Source organism: Phoca vitulina, unplaced genomic scaffold (genome assembly GCF_004348235.1).
Source record: "Phoca vitulina isolate PV1807 unplaced genomic scaffold, GSC_HSeal_1.0 scaffold55, whole genome shotgun sequence".
Classification (NCBI taxonomy): Eukaryota; Metazoa; Chordata; class Mammalia; order Carnivora; family Phocidae; genus Phoca; species Phoca vitulina.
Genome location: NW_022589758.1, coordinates 7,658,131 through 7,669,659, shown reverse-complemented (window position 1 = coordinate 7,669,659; position 11,529 = coordinate 7,658,131).

Here is an 11,529-nt window from a genome sequence, read left to right as displayed (position 1 = left end):
GGAACACTCTTAAAGCTCTCTGGAACCATGCACCAAGGATGTAAATGTTAAAACATTTAAACATTTAAAACATCGACTACCTGATTTTTTTGTGTGCATATGCCATTATATGATGGAGTATGCTCTTCTAAACGATTTGAATTCTTCAAACTAAGCATGTATTGTGTTGACAGAAGAAGGCTAGTTTTTCTTTGACAAAAGAGAAAAATAAGACAGAAATTAAAGTAGAATGTAACTATTTTATTCTTATTTTAAATAATAGCATTTTCTTAAAAGCCTCTCTGTGTCTATTTACTTATCCATCTTTTTGCATGAGCCTAGGCGCGTATCTGGAACCTTCTTAATTATCAGTGATAACTGCTTCAGGATGGTGTTTTGTGAGTGACTGTCAACTTTGAAATAGGCATGTGTTGTGTTGACAAAAGAAGGCTAGTTTTTCTTTAAAAAAGAAAAAATTAGAAAGATAGAAAGAGAGAAGGAAGGTTGGGGGGGCAGTAAGGGAGGAGGAAACTCTGGAAGCAAATATGCCAAGATATTAACATTTTCCTCTGGATGTGGAAATGGGAATAATTTTTATTTTCTCCTTTATACTTTCTAGTTCTGTTTTGTTTTTAGATTTTCAAAAACAGTGTTGCATGTTGCCGAGGACACTGGAGCTCTCTGTCTCTTTTTTCTCCCAAAGGACAACCATGAAGAGCAGAACTACTATTAAATGAGGGGTTGTAAAATGTTGTTACTTTGCAAAACGATCCTCATAATGAAAGGCTGGGAATGGGCCCATGGGTGCAGCTTCCTTTAAATTACTCATGCCCAATTCCTGAGGGAGTCTCTGGGTACATTTTATGGGACAGGGGAAATAAATAATTACCTGCTCACACATGTTGCTTCTCATGCATGAATCACTCTGGGTACATGGCTCACTCGATCTGCTTCCCCTGGCAAGCAGGCGGCTACCTGGGATCATAACCCAACGAAGTTCCAAGGATTTGAGCGTATTGACTTAGAAGCAGTCGTACGGACATGTGTCTATTTACCTGTGAAAATGCAGTGGTCCTAAGTTTTTAGAGTTACCCTTTGAGATTTATACCCACAAAACTTGAAGATGTTCAGATGTAAGCCTTGTGTAAATTTTAAATATTCCTCTTGTAAGAACTAAGTAAATGTCAACTTACAAGTTTCTGGTATTGTAACATTTTCTTTGCAGAAATGTTAAGCTTATCATAAAAGGAATTTGTGTGAGAAGAAAAAACCCAACTCTACACTATTTTTAGGAGGTCACTAAGAGCTGAGAGAGGGCTTTTGTCTTCAATAGATTTTAGGGCATAACACTGTGGAGAAAGAACCCTTTTTGCATATTTCTAGCTTAACACGTCGCTTCACTATGGAAGGATAAATCAGTTAAAAAATAAATGAAATGCATGAAATAGAAAATTATTTTGTAAAATCCCAAGACTCAAATAAAAGAAACAGCAGATTCACGATAATAGATCAAGGACTGACTAAATGACTAAAATTGTTTTGAAATTTAAAATATCACCAGAAGAGGCCCACCAAGGCACTGGAGCTTCGGTCTCAGAAGTCATCACTGGTGTCATCCAACCAGAATGTTGGAGCTGGAAGCCTCCAGCTGGAGACCAAGGAATAAGAAATCACTTCCAGCTGTCATCTGGGCAAGGTCTTGTGGGAAATCGTCGGTTTCCACATGGTGGGTGACGAGTTTCCAAATAGAGGAACAGCTCTTATTTCCTATTTGGTGGAGGAAATTTGCTGTGGCAATCCAGATCCCTTGCAGTTTTGAGAAACTCGGTCTCAGCTCTCAATGCATCAGACATCAGTGAGGCAAGACGCATCTGGATGGCTCTGGGGCCTGATTTCCTCCCTCCTTATGGGAGATGAGGGACAATCTGGCTCAGCAGGTCTAGTCAGCTCAGGGAAAGGACAGGCTGCTACCGGCTACTGGGTCTGGAGGCTTCCCCTTTCTAACAAGGCCACTAGTGCACCCAGGAAGCTTCCACTACGGTACACAGTTCCTGAGCCTGGAACTATAGTATATAGAGTATCATGGGGAGAGGGGGGCCCTGTCTATTGGATCGCTGGCCGTGGTAAGCGGGGGGATAATGCCATTTCGGGAGGCTAGCACTTGCTGTCTCCTCCTCTTTTATACATTCTCCCTCAATAAATGCTATTTTTTTTAAAGATTTTTATTTATTTATTGAGAGAGAATGATAGAGAGAGAGTATGAAAGGGTTGAGGGTCAGAGGGAGAAGCAGACTCCCTGCTGAGCAGGGAGCCCGATGCGGGACTCGATCCTGGAACTCCAGGATCATGACCTGAGCCGAAGGCAGTTGCTTAACCAACTGAGCCACCCAGGCGCCTAATAAATGCTATTTTTTTTTATGCACACCATGTGTCACTGGTGCTGTGTGTCCTGACGGCGGTCAGAAACTAGATTTTTTTCAGAGGCTTATTTTGCAGATACATTTATTCATACCATGAAGCAAATGGTGCTTACCCAAGTATACAGGGATGGTCTATGTTCCCATCTAATGTAGCCTGCTTAAATTTCTAGCCCGACTGACATTTCATCTGATGTGTAATCCAAGTAAAGCTGGTTCATGATGACCATGAGCAGGCTCAGGACTTGAAGTTTTCAAAGCTTTATTTCTTCTATCAACACATCCCCAGGCTAATTGCTTGTAAATAGGATCAGCTAAGTTTTCCAAAAGTCTAGTCAGAGAAACTGGTCCCAAATCTCATAACTCTACATTTTAAATCTTTCTGATTTGTTACCAGTAACATGGCAAGATTCTTTGGTGTTATTGATTATATTTTTAATAAAATTTATCATTTTCTCCCCAATATAACGGCAGTACTTGTTATTGTAGAGAACTCGGTATATGTAGATAAGTAAAAAGAGAAAAGTATCCCTGTAATACTCTACTAGATATAATTATCCTTTTCATTTTAATGTACATCCTTCTGGTCTTTTTTTCCCCCTCCCTATGTGCATAGATTTAGTTAGAATAATACTGTGATTAATCTTTTGTAACATGATTCTTTCACTTGACAATCATGTTATGGGCATTTTCCTATGCCATTAAATAGTCTTTAAAAAATAATCTTAAAGGTTGCCTAGTATTCTACCATTTAAATCTTTCTTGAATTTCACATATTTGAAAAAAAGTTTATAAATAATCCATTAAACATTCTTGTATGTAAATCTTGAAACTCATCTAATTACTTCCTTAGATTACGTTCCTACATATAGAATTGTCGGGTGGTGGGTATGAGTAAGTCTGAGGCAACCTGGGCGCCTGGGTGGCTCAGTTGGTTAAGTAAGTCTGAGGCAACCCGATTATTATTTCCCCCTTGTGGCTATTTTCATTGTCTTCCTGGACACTTGAATTTTTTGTTTTTATTTCACAGTTCAAATGCTTAAAAAGAAAATACGTCTCATTGTTGAATGTTCTGCATATTTCCCTAGAATGAAATGTTACCTTTCTTTTTTTTTTTTTTAAGATTTTATTTATTTATTTATTTGAGAGAAAGAGAGAGAGACAGAGAAACAGCATGAGAGGGGAGAGGGTCAGAGGGAGAAGCAGGCTCCCCGCTGAGCCGGGAGCCCGATGTGGGACTCGATCCCAGGACTTCGGGATCATGACCTGAGCTGAAGGCAGTTGCTTAACCAACTGAGCCACCCAGGCGCCCTGAAATGTTACCTTTCAATCAGCAAATTCATTTATTTTCTTTATTTCGGGGAGATTTTCTTTTTTTTTTTTTTTTTAAAGATTTATTTACTGAGACACCTGGGTGGCTCAGTTGTTAAGCATCCGCCTTCGGCTTGGGTCATGGTCCCAGGGTCCTGGGATCGAGCCCCGCATCAGGCTCCCTGCTCTGCGGGGAGCCTGCAGGGAGCCTGCTTCTCCTTCTCCCACTCCTCCTGCTTGTGTTGCCTCTCTTGCTGTGTATCTCTCTGTCAAATAAATAAATAAAATCTTTAAAAAAAAAAAGATTTATTTATTTATTTTAGAGAAAGAGAGAGAGTGAGAGAGCAAGCACGAGCAGGGGGAGGGGCAGAGGGAAAGGGAGAAAGAATCTCCAGCAGACTTCCCACTGAGCACAGAGCCCAGTGCGGGACTCGATTCCACCACCCTGAGATCGTGACCTGAGCCAAAATCAAGAGCCGGACACCTAACCAACTGAGCCACCCAGGCGCCCCCCATGGAAATTTTCTTGTATAATTCCTATGAGCATCCCTTCTTTCAATAGCGGGCTTCTCTATTTCAAGAACATCAATTATCCTTATATTGGATCATCATCTGTTTTCCACATATATATTCACTTCTTTTTCATTTTCTTCATCTCTTATCCTTTCATCTATATTCCTGTGATTATCCTAAGTATTTCTCTTAGCCATAACCAGGTTTTAGCTGATAGCTCTATGAATATTAAAAACATAGGAGAAAAAATATCTATAGCCCTATGAAAATTAAAAATATAAATGAGGACAAAATTACCTACTTCACTTGGTTATGATTACTGATAGTATTCTGGCTCATACCCTCCAGACTTGTATTTGCATATGCAAGTGCTTTTATATATGCCTCCCTTTAAGAAATGCATTCTTTCTAATCTAAGAATTACATTTATGGACTTTATCCCAAGGAACTAATCACACAGCAATGCGGAGAGATTTGTATAAGGATGTTCCCTGCAGCTTAGTTTATAAGAATGAAAACAAGGAAGTAATCTAAATATCTATTAGAAGAGAATTTGTTAGGGGCGCCTGGGTGGCTCAGTCGTTAAGCGTCTGCCTTCGGCTCAGGTCATGATCCCGGGGTCTGGGATCGAGCCCCGCATCGGGCTCTCTGCTCCACGGGAAGCCTCCTTCTCCCTCTCCCACTCCCCTTGCTTGTGTTCCCTCTCTCGCTGTCTCTCTCTCTGTCAAATAAATAAATAAAATCTTTAAAAAAAAAAAAAAAGAAGAGAATTTGTTAAACTTTGCTACATTCATATAAATAATACTAAACAAATATTAGAAAGGGTATATATACCCATATACATTTGCTTGGGAATATCCCCACAACATATAATTAAGTGAAAAATTTGGCCTCAAAAGAGCATGTGGTGTGATCTCACTCATGCAAAATTATTTATTCTAAGTCTACATGAATATGACTATGTTCCATTCAGTAATAACCCCCAGGGATAGCAGTGGTTACTGAATGGAAGGACCTCAGGTACTTTTGCTTTCTTAGTTTTGGTAAAAAATTTGAAATTTCTATATCTTTGAACAGAGATGGGGAAAATTAAAAACATAGTTTATTTAAGGGGGAAATGTGTGTATGTTAGAAACCTGCTAACAGTACTTATTATATATTATTAAGCAATGAGTCCACTATAAGACATGTGGCTCCATATCCTTAAGCACAGGAAGATGGCTGGTCTGCACAACCCTTAATCTGAACGCTGACACAGTGTCATTACCAGGCCACCATAGCTTGGGATGATGCACAGGCTTATTAATGGTCACAGGCTTATATGATGTACTCTGTTCACAACATCAATTTGTACAACTCTTCAATGTTTACTATCTATTAAACAGCCATGCCACACAAGCTCATTCCCTGGAGGTTTGTGGCTGAAAGAAATGTTTTTTGAACTCCCTTTGTGCTGTTTATTTTGATCTGAGAACATGACTGCAAGGATAACCTCACTTGCTGCTGTTTTTTTGTGTTGCAGCACTTCCCATCACTTGCAGAATCTTATTCCTGGCGGCTCTGGAAAACTGGGTTCCAGGTCCCACTCTGCCCCTAAGTAAATGTGAGTGCCTTGGAGGGATCCTGGGTAAATTTCATTTGTAGAGTATGAACCTACTGATCCCTCCCATGTAATGATTTTTCCTTCCTACAGAAGCATAAATTACTAATGAATGGTTGCTTAGTAAGTTAAAATATTGTACCAATCAATCCTTGCTGTTAAATACCATAGTTCAAGGGCCGCCCTATGCCTTTCTCCAAGATGTTTGCATACTTGCACTGAGGTAGAATGAACACTATATGAAAACTCTGGAATGAAAGTCATTTTTCTAGGGCTATGTGTATTTCCCTAATGAATTTAGGGAGAATATTTATGTTTATTATTTATAATGTACCGAGTGCTGTTATGAAATAACACCCTCCTTACCCCTGTTCTATGTACTTCCAGGATGAGAAAGCTGACACTGGGAGGCCACAAAAATTGTCCCATATTAAATGACTTGAGAATGGTAGAGCCAGGATTTGAACCCAGACACAATGGCTCGAGAGCTCACCCTTTTAACACTGTATGAGATGTATCTCTTTTTGTAGGTAAAAAAGCACAGAGGGGTGAGTTGCCCATGGAGTTGCAACCAGTTGCTAGACTCAGGGGAGATATCAGTGAGGGAGACAGGGACAGATTGGGGTGAGACAGAACGACCAGGGCAAGTCCATGCAGTCACCCTCAGAAGTCTTACTTGGATAGGAGTATGCCAAGAGCTTGCCATCCTCAGTTACGCTGGTCTACAATGTCTCCCTGGAGGGCAGGGGTTGGGGGATGCTGGCTGACCACTGCCCTAGTGGGTGGACAGAAGAGCAAAAGTGTGTTCCAACTCCCTCACAACACCTGTCAACTTGGCCCTGTGATGTGTCTATTTGCTGATCTTTGGGCATCAAGCCGTGTGTTTGGGTCACCAGTGCTTAGCCACGCAGCCCCTCAGGACAAGTCTGTTCAGTGCTTAATCGGCAACCAGTCTACCCAGTATTTGATGTCAAGAATGATCTGGGTAAGATGTGTCTGATCCTCATGATGTCATCAGTAGCTGGCATCGCTGGGACCATGGATACACCCACCCAGTGTTCTCCTGGGGTGCGGATGCTGGGGTCTCAGGGCCTCCCTATGTATAAGCAGACGTTGCTAACCTGTTAGTTTGTTGTGGGCATAGGAGATGCAGTCAGTGCTCTACCCACAGGCCTCGGCTTCCTTCACCATTTTTGTGCTTCTGGTGGGGGTGCTTTCATTCCCAACAGCAGCAACTGCATCTCCTTGCTGGAGGACTGCCTCTGGCTGCTGGCCTTTGCTTTGCCTGTTCAAAGAAAGAGCTGGAAGTGTCCCCAAGGGTACTTGGCCCTTGACCAGTGACTGACATCCAGGAGTATCAACATTCCAGTCCCTGTGCTCCCAATGGGGACAATTCTGAGGTATGACCTCTCTTGTCCCAGTGATCCCTCAGGACCAAGCCCAAGTTATCTTTTGTGGGATTTGCTGGTTGCTGCATCCTTGTTTGGCCTCCTTTCATTCCAAACCCCCTTCACCTCTACCTTAGCAATTTTTCCTGGGAATGCTTCCTACAAAATCACTTCAAGGCCCTGGGCATGCATTCAAAGTTGAGACCATTTCCAAGTCTGCCCTGGTGTTTACTTTCTGCCAGACTCCCACATCTTCTCTGCACAGTGCAGGCTCTGTCAGTCAGGGGCGTGTGTATGAAAATGCTCTGAAGGTTTCTCTGCATATAAAAGGGAGGCCCAAGATATAAACATAGAACAAAACATGGATGCCTGCATTCTCCACTTTTATTCAACCTGAAATTGGAAATTTTAGCCAGAACAATTAAGCAAGAAAAAGAAAATGAAGTAAAATTATTTCTGTTCCAAGATGACACGATCTTATGTGTAGAAAGCCCAAAGATTACACACACACACTTAAACCAATAAATGCATCTAGCAAAGTTATGGGATACAAAATCAACAGGGAAAACTCAGTTGCTTTTCAATGCACTAACAACAAACAATCCAAAAAAGGAAGTTAAAAAAACAATTTCACTTACAGTAGCCTCAAATAGAAAAAAACACTTCAGGGGCGCCTGGATGGCTCAGTTGGTTAAGCGACTGCCTTCGGCTCAGGTCATGATCTCAGGGTCCTGGGATCGAGCCCCGCATTGGGCTCCCTGCTCGGCGGGAAGCCTGCTTCTCTCTTTCCCACTCCCCCTGCTTGTGTTCCCTCTCTCGCTGTCTCTCTCTCTGTCAAATAAATAAATAAAATCTTTAAAAAAAAAAAAAGAAAAAGAAAAAAACACTTCAGAACTAACTTAACCAAGATGGAGAAAGACATGTATACTGAAAACTACAAGGTACTGCTAAAAGAAATGTAAAGAAGACACAAATATATGGAAAGACACTCTGTGTTCATGGATTAGAAGACTTAATATTGTTAAAATGGCTGTACTGCCCAAAACCATCTACAGATTCAGTGCAAGCTCTACCAAAATCCCAATGATGTTTCTTGTAGAAACAGAAAACTCCATCCTATTATTCATATAGAATTTCAAGGGACACCAAACAGCCAAAATAATCTTGAAAAAGAACAAAGTTGGAGGACTTGCACTTCCTGACTCTAAAACTCACTACAAAGCTACGGTAATCAAAACATAAAGACGATTGGACGAGAACAGAGAGCCCAGAAATAAACCCTTGCATATATGGTCAAATGATTTTTGACAAGGATGCCAAGACCATTCAATGGAGAATGGACAGTATTTTCAACAAATGGTTCTGGGAAAGCTGGATATTCACATGCAAAAGAATGAACTTGGACTCTTACCTTATATACAAAAGTTAACTCAAAATTGATCAAAGACCTAAATGTAAGGGCTAAAACTATACAACTCTTAAAAGAAAACATAGGAGAAAGTCTTAATGAATTTAGATTTGGCAATGATTTCTTGGATATGACACCAAAAGCACAAGCAACAGAAGAAAAAATAAATTGGACTTCATCAAAATTAAAAACCTGTATGCATTAAAGGACACTGTTAACAGAGTGAAAAAGCAATGCACAGAATTGAAGGGAATATTTGCTAATCACTTATCTCATGAAGGATTAATATCTAGAAAATTAAATAGCTCCTACAACTTAACAACAAAAACCCAAACAACCCAATTCAAAACTGGGCAAAGGACTTGAATAGACATTTCTCTAAAGAAAATATACAGATGCCCAATAAGCCCATGAAAAGATGCTCAACATCACTAATCATTAGAAAAATGCAAATCAAAACTACAATGGGATGCCGCCTCACACCCATTAGGATGGCTATTATCAAAGGTAAAAACAAAGAACAAGTGTTGGCAAGGATGTGAAGAAACTGAAACCCTTGTGCACTGCTAGTGGGAATGTGAAATGGTGCAGTCGCTGTGCAAAACAGTATGGCAGGGAGAGAGCTGGTGCCATTTTTACTGAACAATTAAAGGAGGCTGAGGCCAGGGTTATGCTTGTTGCCCCTTGGAATGGTGGTGCGGTGGACCTTCTACAATGGGCAGGCTCTGGAAACACCGCTCTTGGCCCTGTGTCCTCCTAATTCTGGTGGTAATGTGCTCTTTGCTGGGTGAGAGGGCAGGGCGGATCAGAGCAATCAGATGACTGCTCTAGTGAGAAATGTCTCCTGCTTGGAATTCAAACTGAAACTTCCTGAGTGACGGCATTAAACACTGCTCAGAGAACAATCACGTGTTTAATTACTATTTCTGGCCCATGATTGTATGGGTAACTCTTAGTAGACACTTCTGCAAAATTTTTCTTAACAAATGGGCAAATGCCACAAGATTTTGAGGCTGTTAAGATTATGAATACCTTTAAGAAGATTATAAGCAGTTGAGAGCAAACTATCCCATAAGCTCCCCATTGTTGGCAAGATCTTGTGCAGAATTTTTCCGTATTAGTCACTGACCGGCATCATTAGAAAAAGGTTCTGAAAATAGCAGAAGTAATTGGCGCAGCTGACATGTTGGCCATGTGTCAGATACAGGGAAAGTTCAGGAAAGAGTATAATATCTCCACGGAAGAGTGTTGGTTAACAAAAAAGCATCTGAGGTCCCAAGGTCTGCAGCTCCTTAAACAGGCATGGGTAATCGGAGAAATTTACCAACACCCCAAAGGTGTTCCATGATTTTATTTCTGGTTGTGCTCAGATGACATATCTGAACCACTTTCCATTGTGTGACTTGGTTTGTACGATGCAGCCATTTTGAAAGATGCATAAGAGACCCTGATGTTGATGTCAGAATGTTGTTTCATCTTTCTGAAGGAGGCCCAACCATCAAAAGTCATAGGTGTTGTTGTCTGTACGTGTCGGTAAGTGGTCGACAGCCGGTGCTTTGGGGTCAGATGCTAAGGGCCAACCCACAGCACTGTGGGCTAATTGTGGACTTGGTGCAGGGTGCGACCTGCTGACACAGAATGTTCCTTCCTCTTCTGGGAAAGCCCTCAGCCAGCCCCAGTCTGGACCTCAGCAACAGTCATTTGGGAGCTGGCATTGGATTCTTCTATTTAGATGGCTTATTGTCAAATGAGGTAGGAGTGGCAAAAACCTAGGGAAAGGGACCAAGACCAAATTTTCTTGGGAATCTAGAAGTCACATGGAAGCACCAATATGACATGGAATCCATTAAGGCTTGAGTTCTTCTAGGGCAGGACCTCTGACTCATTCTCTCATCACTGTGCCATCAGTGCCCACCACATCCGGAACAGGGTATTTTTGAATGAATGAATTGAAAATTCTACATGAGCGGTTCCTGAACTTGAGAGCAATGTTTCTCAAACCTTAGTGTGCATGGGAATCCCCTGGAGGTCTCGATAAAACACAGATGGCTAGGCTCTGTCCCCAGAGTTTCTGATTCTGGAGGTCTGGGACGGGGCCTGACAATGTGCATCTCTAACAGGTTCCCAGGTGAGGCTGCGTTGTGGGTTAGCTGACCACACTGTGAGCAGCACTGCCTGAAAGTGAGTGAGAAGCACCTGGGAAGCTTATTACAGGGGTTGACCCCCTTGCTCCGTGCCTGGGGATTCTGATCCAGTTGGTCTGGGGTGTGGTCCACGAGCCTGCATTTTTTTTTTTTTTTAAGATTTTATTTATTTATTTGACAGAGAGAGAGACAGCGAGAGAGGGAACACAAGCAGGGGGAGTGGGAGAGGGAGAAGCAGGCTTCCCGCCAAGCAGGGAGCCTGATGCGGGGCTCGATCCCAGGACCATAGGATCATGACCTGAGCCGAAGGCAGACACTCAACGACTGAGCCACCCAGGTGCCCCACGAGCCTGCATATTAACAAGCTCTGCAGATTCTGATTCCAGTGGTCTCCAGTCACCTGGTCAGAACCACGGATGGTTCATATCGCTCTCATTGAGAAAGTTATCAGAGTCATCAACTGCCCCTTTGGAAACCAAGTCAGTTGCAAAGCTCAGTGGCAGTCAAGCCTGGCAAGGCACACGCACGAGCTCGAGTGAAAGTGGTGGTGAGGCCAGTGGGCAGGAGCCAGCCTGAGGTGGGGGGCATGACACTGAAGAACCAAATCAGTCCTACAGAACAAAGACTTCGGGTAAAGCTCCCATTTAGACGGCACCTGCAGATGAGACTTAAGGGGCGGGTGGCTCCAAAATGGGGCATGCTGGGTTTGAAAGGACCCTGGCGTCCACGGAGTCCCCCACAAGAGCCCTGAACCCCCCCCCCCGGGCGG